Below are 9,341 nucleotides of genomic sequence, written 5' to 3' on the forward strand. Positions count from 1 at the left end.
AAACTCCAACCACCCCACTACAAAACGCCACCCACCCACTACAAAACGCCACCCACCCCATTACAAAACTCCACCCACCCCACTACAAAACTCCACCCACCCCACTACAAAACTCCACCCACCCCATTACAAAACTCCAACCACCCCACTACAAAACTCCACCACCCCACTACAAAACTCCACCCACCCCACTACAAAACTCCACCCACCCCACTACAAAACTCCACCCACACCACTACAAAACTCCACCCACCCCACTACAAAACTCCATCACCCCACTACAAAACTCCACCCACCCAGCCACAAAACTCCACCCACCCCACTACAAAACTCCACCCACCCCCACTACAAAACTCCACCCACCCCATTACAAAACTCCACCCACCCCACTACAAAACGCCACCCACCCCCACTACAAAACGCCACCCACCCCACTACAAAACTCCACCCACCCATTACAAAACCCACTCCACCCACGCCACTACAAAACTCCACCCACCCCACTACAAAACTCCACCCACCCCACTACAAAACGCCACCCACCCCATTACAAAACGCCACCCACCCCACTACAAAACGCCACCCACCCCACTACAAAACTCCACCCACCCCATTACAAAACGCCACCCAACCCATTAACAAAACTCCACCCACCCAGCCACAAATCTCACCCGCTGTGCCTGTCCATGTTACAGGTTGTTTGGCAGAGCTGGGAGGAGAGGAAGAGCGCCAACCCCTCCACCCTGGCCTCTGAGGTGTCCCCCCCGGCCTCTGAGGTGTCCCCCCCGGGCCTCTGAGGTGTCCCCCCCCCCCGGCCTCTGAGGTGTCCCCCCCCCGGCCTCTGAGGTGTCCCCCCCGGCCTCTGAGGTGTCCCCCCGGCCTCTGAGGTGTCCCCCCGGCCTCTGAGGTGTCCCCCCCGGCCTCTGAGGTGTCCCCCCCGGCCTCTGAGGTGTCCCCCCCGGCCTCTGAGGTGTCCCCCCCAGGCCTCTGAGGTGTCCCCCCCCAGGCCTCTGAGGTGTCCCCACCCTGGCCTCTGAGGTGTCCCCCCCCCGGCCTCTGAGGTGTCCCCCCCCCCGGCCTCTGAGGTGTCCCCCCCGGCCTCTGAGGTGTCCCCCCCCCGGCCTCTGAGGTGTCCCCCCCGGCCTCTGAGGTGTCCCCCCCCGGCCTCTGAGGTTTCCCCCCCCGGCCTCTAAGGTTTCCCCCCCCGGCCTCTAAGGTTTCCCCCCCCCCCGGCCTCTGAGGTTTCCCCCCCCGGCCTCTGAGGTGTCCCCCCCCCCGGCCTCCTCTGAGGTGTCCCCCCCCCGGCCTCCTCTGAGGTGTCCCCCCCCCCGGCCTCCTCTGAGGTGTCCCCCCCCCCCGGCCTCCTCTGAGGTGTCCCCCCCCCCCCGGCCTCCTCTGAGGTGTCCCCCCCCCGGCCTCCTCTGAGGTGTCCCCCCCCCGGCCTCCTCTGAGGTGTCCCCCCCCCGGCCTCCTCTGAGGTGTCCCCCCGGCCTCCTCTGAGGTGCCCCCCCCGGCCTCCTCTGAGGTGTCCCCCCCCGGCCTCCTCTGAGGTTTCCCCCCCGGCCTCCTCTGAGGTGTCCCCCCCCCCCGGCCTCCTCTGAGGTGTCCCCCCCCCGGCCTCCTCTGAGGTGTCCCCCCCCCCCGGCCTCCTCTGAGGTGTCCCCCCCCCCGGCCTCCTCTGAGGTGTCCCCCCCCCGGCCTCCTCTGAGGTGTCCCCACCCGGCCTCCTCTGAGGTGTCCCCCCCCCGGCCTCCTCTGAGGTGTCCCCCCCCGGCCTCCTCTGAGGTGTCCCCCCCCCGGCCTCCTCTGAGGTGTCCCCCCCCGGCCTCCTCTGAGGTGTCCCCCCCCGGCCTCCTCTGAGGTGTCCCCCCCCGGCCTCCTCTGAGGTGTCCCCCCCCCGGCCTCCTCTGAGGTGTCCCCCCCCCCGGCCTCTGAGGTGTCCCCCCCCCCGGCCTCTGAGGTGTCCCCCCCCCCCGGCCTCTGAGGTGTCCCCCCCCCGGCCTCTGAGGTGTCCCCCCCCGGCCTCTGAGGTGTCCCCCCCCCGGCCTCTGAGGTGTCCCCCCCCGGCCTCTGAGGTGTCCCCCCCGGCCTCTGAGGTGTCCCCCCCGGCCTCTGAGGTGTCCCCCCCCGGCCTCTGAGGTGTCCCCCCTGCCTCTGAGGTGTCCCCCCCGGCCTCCTCTGAGGTGTCCCCCCGGCCTCCTCTGAGGTGTCCCCCTGGGTGTACTGGTCTCTGGTAGGGGGGTGTACGGGTCTCTGGTGGGGGGGGGTGGTGGTGTCGGTTGTACGGGTCTCTGGTAGGGAGATGTTGGTGTCGGGTGTACGGGTCTCTGGTAGGGAGGTGGTGGTGTCGGGTGTACGGGTCTCTGGTAGGGGGGATGGTGGTGTCGGGTGTACGGGTCTCTGGTAGGGGGGATGGTGGTGTCGGGTGTATGGGTCTCTGGTAGGGAGGTGGTGGTGTCGGGTGTACGGGTCTCTGGTAGGGGGGATGGTGGTGTCGGGTGTACGGGTCTCTGGTAGGGGGGATGGTGGTGTCGGGTGTACGGGTCTCTGGTAGGGGGGTGGTGGTATCGGGTGTACGGGTCTCTGGTAGGGGGATGGTGGTGTGGGTGTACGGGTCTCTGGTAGGGAGATGTTAGTGTCGGGTGTACGGGTCTCTGGTAGGGGGGATGTTGGTGTCGGGTGTACTGGTCTCTGGTAGGGGGGATGTGGTGTCGGGTGTACGGGTCTCTGGTAGGGGGGTGGTGGTGTCGGGTGTACGGGTCTCTGGTAGGGGGATGGTGGTGTCGGGTGTACGGGTCTCTGGTAGGGGGGGTGGTGGTGGTGTCGGGTGTACGGGTCTCTGGTAGGGGGGGTGGTGGTGTCGGGTGTACTGGTCTCTGGTAGGGGGGATGTTGGTGTCGGGTGTACGGGTCTCTGGTAGGGGGGGATGGTGGTGTCGGGTGTACGGGTCTCTGGTAGGGGGGGATGGTGGTGTCGGATGTACGGGTCTCTGGTAAGGGTGGAGGTGGTGTCGGGTGTACTGGTCTCTGGTAGGGGGGGTGGTGGTTTCGGGTGTACGGGTCTCTGGTAGGGGGATGTTGGTGTCGGGTGTACTGGTCTCTGGTAGGGGGATGGTGGTGTCGGGTGTACGGGTCTCTGGTAGGGGTGATGTTGGTGTCGGGTGTACGGGTCTCTGGTAGGGGGGATGTGGTGTCGGGTGTACGGGTCTCTGGTAGGGGGATGGTGGTGTCGGGTGTACGGGTCTCTGGTAGGGGGGTAGTGGTGTCGGGTGTACTGGTCTCTGGTAGGGGGGATGGTGGTGTCGGGTGTACGGGTCTCTGGTAGGGGTGATGTTGGTGTCGGGTGTACGGGTCTCTGGTAGGGGGGGTGGTGGTGTCGGGTGTACGGTTCTCTGGTAGGGGTGATGTTGTGGGGTGTACTGGTCTCTGGTAGGGGGGATGTTGGTGTCGGGTGTACGGGTCTCTGGTAGGGGGGATGTTGGTGTCGGGTGTACGGGTCTCTGGTAGGGGGGGTGGTGGTGTCGGGTGTACGGGTCTCTGGTAGGGGGGTGGTGGTGTCGGGTGTACGGGTCTCTGGTAGGGGTGGAGGTGGTGTCGGGTGTACGGGTCTCTGGTAGGGGGTGGTGGTGTCTGGTGTACGGGTCTCTGGTAGGGGGGATGTTGGTGTCGGGTGTACGGGTCTCTGGTAGGGGGGTGGTGGTGTCGGGTGTACGGGTCTCTGGTAGGGGGGGTGGTGGTGTCGGGTGTACGGGTCTCTGGTAGGGGGGATGTTGGTGTCGGGTGTACGGGGTCTCTGGTAGGGGGGATGGTGGTGTCGGGTGTACGGGTCTCTGGTAGGGGGGATGGTGGTGTCGGGTGAAACGGGTCTCTGGTAGGGGGGATGTTTGGTGTCGGGTGTACGGGTCTCTGGTAGGGGGGATGGTGGTGTCGGGTGTACGGGTCTCTGGTAGGGGGGATGGTGGTGTCGGGTGTACGGGTCTCTGGTAGGGGGGGTGGTGGTGTCGGGTGTACGGGTCTCTGGTAGGGGGGGTGGTGGTGTCGGGTGTACTGGTCTCTAGTAGGGGGGGATGTTGGTGTTGGGTGTACGGGTCTCTGGTAGGGGGGATGTTTGTGTCGGTTGTACGGGTCTCTGGTAGGGGGGATGTTGGTGTCGGGTGTACTGGTCTCTGGTAGGGGGGGATGTTGGTGTTGGGTGTACGGGTCTCTGGTAGGGGGGGTGGTGGTGTCGGATGTACGGGTCTCTGGTAGGGGTGGAGGTGGTGTCGGGTGTACGGGTCTCTGGTAGGGGGGGTGGTGGTGTCGGATGTAAGGGTCTCTGGTAGGGGTGGAGGTGGTGTCGGGTGTACGGGTCTCTGGTAGGGGGGGTGGTGGTGTCGGGTGTACGGGTCTCTGGTAGGGGGGTGGGTGGTGTCGGGTGTACGGGTCTCTGGTAGGGGGGATGTTGGTGTCGGGTGTACTGGTCTCTGGTAGGGGGGGATGGTGGTGTCGGGTGTACGGGTTCTCTGGTAGGGGTGATGTTGGTGTCGGGTGTACGGGTCTCTGGTAGGGGGGGTGGTGGTGTCGGGTGTACGGGTCTCTGGTAGGGGTGATGTTGGTGTCGGGTGTACGGGTCTCTGGTAGGGGGGATGTTGGTGTTGGGTGTACGGGTCTCTGGTAGGGGGATGTTGGTGTCGGGTGTACGGGTCTCTGGTAGGGGTGGAGGTGGTGTCGGGTGTACGGGTCTCTGGTAGGGGGGGTGGTGGTGTCGGGTGTACGGGTCTCTGGTGGGGGTGGTGGTGGTGTCGGGTGTACGGGTCTCTGGTAGGGGGATGGTGGTGTCGGGTGTACGGGTCTCTGGTAGGGGGGATGGTGGTGTCGGGTGTACGGGTCTCTGGTAGGGGGGGTGATGGTGTCGGGTGTACGGGTCTCTGGTAGGGGGGATGGTGGTGTCGGGTGTACGGGTCTCTGGTAGGGGGATGTTGGTGTCGGGTGTACGGGTCTCTGGTAGGGGGGGTGGTGGTGTCGGGTGTACGGGTCTCTGGTAGGGGGGTGGTGGTGTCGGGTGTACGGGTCTCTGGTAGGGGGGGTGGTGGTGTCGGGTGTACGGGTCTCTGGTAGGGGGGTGATGGTGTCGGGTGTACGGGTCTCTGGTAGGGGGGTGGTGGTGGTGTCGGGTGTACGGGTCTCTGGTAGGGGGGGTGGTGGTGTCGGGTGTACGGGTCTCTGGTAGGGGGGTGGTGTGTCGGGTGTACGGGTCTCTGGTAGGGGGGTGTTGGTGTCGGGTGTACGGGTCTCTGGTAGGGGGGTGGTGGTGTCGGGTGTACGGGTCTCTGGTAGGGGGGGTGCTGGTGTCGGGTGTACGGGTCTCTGGTAGGGGGGGTGGTGGTGTCGGGTGTACGGGTCTCTGGTAGGGGGGATGTTGGTGTCGGGTGTACGGGTCTCTGGTAGGGGGGATGGTGGTGTCGGGTGTACGGGTCTCTGGTAGGGGGGTGCTGGTGTCGGGTGTACGGGTCTCTGGTAGGGGGGGGGTGGTGGTGTCGGGTGTACGGGTCTCTGGTAGGGGGGATGTTGGTGTCGGGTGTACGGGTCTCTGGTAGGGGGGATGGTGTGTCGGGTGTACGGGGTCTCTGGTAGGGGGGGTGGTGGTGTCGGGTGTACGGGTCTCTGGTAGGGGGGGTGGGGGTGTCGGGTGTACGGGTCTCTGGTAGGGGGGATGTTGGTGTCGGGTGTACTGGTCTCTGGTAGGGGGGATGGTGGTGTCGGGTGTACGGGTCTCTGGTAGGGGTGATGTGGTGTCGGGTGTACGGGTCTCTGGTAGGGGGGGTGGTGGTGTCGGGTGTACGGGTCTCTGGTAGGGGTGATGTTGGTGTCGGGTGTACGGGTCTCTGGTAGGGGGGATGTTGGTGTTGGGTGTACGGGTCTCTGGTAGGGGGGATGTTGGTGTCGGGTGTACGGGTCTCTGGTAGGGGGGTGGTGGTGTCGGGTGTACGGGTCTCTGGTAGGGGGGTGGTGGTGTCGGGTGTACGGGTCTCTGGTAGGGGGGGTGGTGGTGGTGTGGGGTGTACGGGTCTCTGGTAGGGGGGATGTTGGTGTCGGGTGTACGGGTCTCTGGTAGGGGGATGGTGGTGTCGGGTGTACGGGTCTCTGGTAGGGGGGGTGTTGGTGTCGGGTGTACGGGTCTCTGGTAGGGGGGATGGTGGTGTCGGGTGTACGGGTCTCTGGTAGGGGGGATGGTGGTGTCGGGTGTACGGGTCTCTGGTAGGGGGATGGTGGTGTCGGGTGTACCGGTCTCTGGTAGGGGATGGTGGTGTCGGGTGTACGGGTCTCTGGTAGGGGGGTGGTGGTGGTGTCGGGTGTACGGGTCTCTGGTAGGGGGGTGGTGGTGTCGGGGTGTACGGGTCTCTGGTAGGGGGGATGTTGGTGTCGGGTGTACGGGTCTCTGGTAGGGGGGTGGTGGTGTCGGGTGTACGGGTCTCTGGTAGGGGGGGATGTTGGTGTCGGGTGTACGGGTCTCTGGTAGGGGGATGGTGGTGTCGGTTGTACGGGTCTCTGGTAGGGGGGTGGTGGTGTCGGGTGTACGGGTCTCTGGTAGGGGGGTGGTGGTGTCGGGTGTACGGGTCTCTGGTAGGGGGGGTGGTGGTGTCGGGTGTACGGGTCTCTGGTAGGGGGGATGGTGGTGTCGGGTGTACGGGTCTCTGGTAGGGGGGTGGTGGTGTCGGGTGTACGGGTCTCTGGTAGGGGGGTGGTGGCGTCGGGTGTACGGGTCTCTGGTAGGGGGGGTGGTGGTGTCGGGTGTACGGGTCTCTGGTAGGGGGGATGTTGGTGTCGGGTGTACGGGTCTCTGGTAGGGGGGTGGTGGTGTCGGGTGTACGGGTCTCTGGTAGGGGGGTGGTGGTGTCGGATGTACGGGTCTCTGGTAGGGGGGTGGTGGTGTCGGGTGTACGGGTCTCTGGTAGGGGGGTGGTGGTGTCGGGTGTACGGGTCTCTGGTAGGGGGGTGGTGGTGTCGGGTGTACGGGTCTCTGGTAGGGGGGATGGTGGTGTCGGGTGTACGGGTCTCTGGTAGGGGGGTGGTGGTGTCGGGTGTACGGGTCTCTGGTAGGGGGGTGGTGGTGTCGGGTGTACGGGTTCTCTGGTAGGGGGGATGTTGGTGTCCGGTGTACGGGTCTCTGGTAGGGGGGATGTTTGGTGTCGGGTGTACGGGTCTCTGGTAGGGGGGTGGTGGCGTCGGGTGTACGGGTCTCTGGTAGGGGGGGTGTCGGGTGTACGGGTCTCTGGTAGGGGGATGGTGGTGTCAGTTGTACGGGTCTCTGGTAGGGGGGGGGGGTGTCGGTGTCGGGTGTACGGGTCTCTGGTGGGGGGGGGGGTGGTGGTGTCTGGTGTACGGGTCTCTGGTAGGGGGGTGGTGGTGTCGGGTGTACGGGTCTCTGGTAGGGGGGATGGTGGTGTCGGGTGTACGGGTCTCTGGTAGGGGGGATGTTGGTGTCGGGTGTGCGGTTCTCTGGTAGGGGGGTGGTGGTGTCGGGTGTACGGGTCTCTGGTGGGGGGGGGAGTGGTGGTGTCGGGTGTACGGGTCTCTGGTAGGGGGGTGGTGGTGTCGGGTGTACGGGTCTCTGGTAGGGGGGTGGTGGTGTCGGGTGTACGGGTCTCTGGTAGGGGGGATGTTGGTGTCGGGTGTACGGGTCTCTGGTAGGGGGGTGGTGGTGTCGGGTGTACGGGTCTCTGGTAGGGGGGTGGTGGTGTCGGATGTACGGGTCTCTGGTAGGGGGGTGGTGGTGTCGGGTGTACGGGTCTCTGGTAGGGGGGTGGTGGTGTCGGGTGTACGGGTCTCTGGTAGGGGGTGGTGGTGTCGGGTGTACGGGTCTCTGGTAGGGGGTGGTGGTGTCGGGTGTACGGGTCTCTGGTAGGGGGGTGGTGGTGTCGGGTGTACGGGTCTCTGGTGGGGGGGTGGTGGTGTCGGGTGTACGGGTCTCTGGTAGGGGGGATGGTGGTGTCGGGTGTACGGGTCTCTGGTAGGGGGGTGGTGGTGTCGGGTGTACAGGTTTCTGGTAGGGGGGTGGTGGTGTCGGGTGTACGGGTCTCTGGTAGGGGGTGGTGGTGTCGGGTGTACGGGTCTCTGGTGGGGGGTGGTGGTGTCGGTGTGTACGGGTCTCTGGTAGGGGGTGGTGGTGTCGGGTGTACGGGTCTCTGGTAGGGGGGTGGTGGTGTCGGGTGTACGGGTCTCTGGTAGGGGGGTGGTGGTGTCGGGTGTACGGGTCTCTGGTGGGGGGGTGGTGGTGTCGGGTGTACGGGTCTCTGGTAGGGGGGTGGTGGTGTCGGGTGTACGGGTCTCTGGTAGGGGGGTGGTGGTGTCGGGTGTACGGGTCTCTGGTAGGGGGGTGGTGGTGTCGGGTGTACGGGTCTCTGGTAGGGGGGATGGTGGTGTCGGGTGTACGGGTCTCTGGTAGGGGGGTGGTGGTGTCGGGTGTACGGGTCTCTGGTAGGGGGGTGGTGGTGTCGGGTGTACGGGTCTCTGGTAGGGGGGTGGTGGTGTCGGGTGTACGGGTCTCTGGTAGGGGGGATGGTGGTGTCGGGTGTACGGGTCTCTGGTAGGGGGGTGGTGGTGTCGGGTGTATGGGTCTCTGGTAGGGGGGTGGTGGTGTCGGGTGTACGGGTCTCTGGTAGGGGGGGGTGGTGGTGTCGGGTGTACGGGTCTCTGGTAGGGGGGTGGTGGTGTCGGGTGTACGGGTCTCTGGTAGGGGGGGTGGTGGTGTCGGGTGTACGGGTCTCTGGTAGGGGGATGGTGGTGTCGGGTGTACGGGTCTCTGGTAGGGGGTGGTGGTGTCGGGTGTACAGGTTTCTGGTAGGGGGTGGTGGTGTCGGGTGTACGGGTCTCTGGTAGGGGGGTGGTGGTGTCGGGTGTACGGGTCTCTGGTGGGGGGGTGGTGGTGTCGGGTGTACGGGTCTCTGGTAGGGGGGTGGTGGTGTCGGGTGTACGGGTCTCTGGTAGGGGGGTGGTGGTGTCGGGTGTACGGGTCTCTGGTAGGGGGGTGGTGGTGTCGGGTGTACGGGTCTCTGGTGGGGGGGTGGTGGTGTCGGGTGTACGGGTCTCTGGTAGGGGGGTGGTGGTGTCGGGTGTACGGGTCTCTGGTAGGGGGGTGGTGGTGTCGGGTGTACGGGTCTCTGGTAGGGGGGTGGTGGTGTCGGGTGTACGGGTCTCTGGTAGGGGGGATGGTGGTGTCGGGTGTACGGGTCTCTGGTAGGGGGGTGGTGGTGTCGGGTGTATGGGTCTCTGGTAGGGGGGTGGTGGTGTCGGGTGTACGGGTCTCTGGTAGGGGGGGTGGTGGTGTCGGGTGTACGGGTCTCTGGTAGGGGGATGGTGGTG

At 65.8% G+C, this 9,341-nt stretch overlaps 1 long non-coding RNA gene across 1 annotated transcript in view; it reads left to right on the forward strand.

Annotated features, from left to right (window-relative positions):
• Positions 1 to 9,341, forward strand: part of LOC143960021 (uncharacterized) — a 236,931-nt gene that overhangs the window by 32,865 nt on the left and 194,725 nt on the right. The gene's annotated exons all lie outside the window — the stretch shown is intronic.

This window comes from Lithobates pipiens, unplaced genomic scaffold (genome assembly GCF_037356315.1).
Source record: "Lithobates pipiens isolate NorthernLeopardFrog02 unplaced genomic scaffold, aLitPip1_a1.2 Scaffold_79, whole genome shotgun sequence".
Classification (NCBI taxonomy): Eukaryota; Metazoa; Chordata; class Amphibia; order Anura; family Ranidae; genus Lithobates; species Lithobates pipiens.